Genomic DNA, 1,894 nt, shown 5'->3' with positions numbered 1-1,894 from the left:
TTGTTCTGTGTGAATGTTACAGATTTTGTTCTGTGTGATTGTTACAGATTTTGTTCTGTGTGATTGTTACAGATTTTGTTCTGTGTGAATGTTACAGATTTTGTTCTGTGTGATTGTTACAGATTTTCTGTGTGAATGTTACAGATTTTGTTCTGTGTGAATGTTACAGATTTTGTTCTGTGTGAATGTTACAGATTTTGTTCTGTGTGATTGTTACAGATTTTCTGTGTGAATGTTACAGATTTTCTGTGTGAATGTTACAGATTTTGTTCTGTGTGAATGTTACAGATTTTCTGTGTGAATGTTACAGATTTTCTGTGTGAATGTTACAGATTTTGTTCTGTGTGAATGTTACAGATTTTGTTCTGTGTGAATGTTACAGATTTTGTTCTGTGTGAATGTTACAGATTTTGTTCTGTGTGAATGTTACAGATTTTCTGTGTGAATGTTACAGATTTTGTTCTGTGTGAATGTTACAGATTTTTTGGGTGAATGTTACAGATTTTGTTCTGTGTGAATGTTACAGATTTTCTGTGTGAATGTTACAGATTTTGTTCTGTGTGAATGTTACAGATTTTTTGGGTGAATGTTACAGATTTTGTTCTGGGTGAATGTTACAGATTTTGTTCTGTGTGAATGTTACAGATTTTGTTCTGTGTGAATGTTACAGATTTTGTTCTGTGTGATTGTTACAGATTTTCTGTGTGAATGTTACAGATTTTCTGTGTGAATGTTACAGATTTTGTTCTGTGTGAATGTTACAGATTTTCTGTGTGAATGTTACAGATTTTCTGTGTGAATGTTACAGATTTTGTTCTGTGTGAATGTTACAGATTTTGTTCTGTGTGAATGTTACAGATTTTGTTCTGTGTGAATGTTACAGATTTTGTTCTGTGTGAATGTTACAGATTTTCTGTGTGAATGTTACAGATTTTGTTCTGTGTGAATGTTACAGATTTTTTGGGTGAATGTTACAGATTTTGTTCTGTGTGAATGTTACAGATTTTCTGTGTGAATGTTACAGATTTTGTTCTGTGTGAATGTTACAGATTTTTTGGGTGAATGTTACAGATTTTGTTCTGTGTGAATGTTACAGATTTTGCTCTGTGTGAATGTTACAGATTTTGTTCTGTGTGAATGTTACAGATTTTTTGGGTGAATGTTACAGATTTTGTTCTGTGTGAATGTTACAGATTTTGCTCTGTGTGAATGTTACAGATTTTGTTCTGTGTGAATGTTACAGATTTTGTTCTGTGTGAATGTTACAGATTTTGTTCTGTGTGAATGTTACAGATTTTGTTCTGTGTGAATGTTACAGATTTTGTTCTGTGTGAATGTTACAGATTTTCTGTGTGAATGTTACAGATTTTGTTCTGTGTGAATGTTACAGATTTTTTGGGTGAATGTTACAGATTTTGTTCTGTGTGAATGTTACAGATTTTGCTCTGTGTGAATGTTACAGATTTTCTGTGTGAATGTTACAGATTTTGTTCTGTGTGAATGTTACAGATTTTCTGTGTGAATGTTACAGATTTTGTTCTGTGTGAATGTTACAGATTTTTTGGGTGAATGTTACAGATTTTGTTCTGTGTGAATGTTACAGATTTTGCTCTGTGTGAATGTAACAGATTTTTTGGGTGAATGTTACAGATTTTGTTCTGGGTGAATGTAACAGATGTTATGTGTGAATGTAACAGATTTTCTGTGTGAATGTAACAGATGTTATGTGTGAACGTAACAGATTTTCTGTGAGAATGTAACAGATTTTGTTCTGTGTGAATGTAACATTTTGTTCTGTGTGAATGTTACAGATTTTGTTCTGTGTGAATGTAACATTTTGTTCTGTGTGAATGTTACAGATTTTGTTCTGTGTGAATGTAACAGATTTTCTGTG

The sequence above is a fragment of the Megalobrama amblycephala genome, linkage group LG14, assembly GCF_018812025.1.
Source record: "Megalobrama amblycephala isolate DHTTF-2021 linkage group LG14, ASM1881202v1, whole genome shotgun sequence".
Taxonomy (NCBI): domain Eukaryota; kingdom Metazoa; phylum Chordata; class Actinopteri; order Cypriniformes; family Xenocyprididae; genus Megalobrama; species Megalobrama amblycephala.
The sequence above is the reverse complement of the archived record's forward strand: the minus strand, read 5'-3'. Positions refer to the sequence as shown.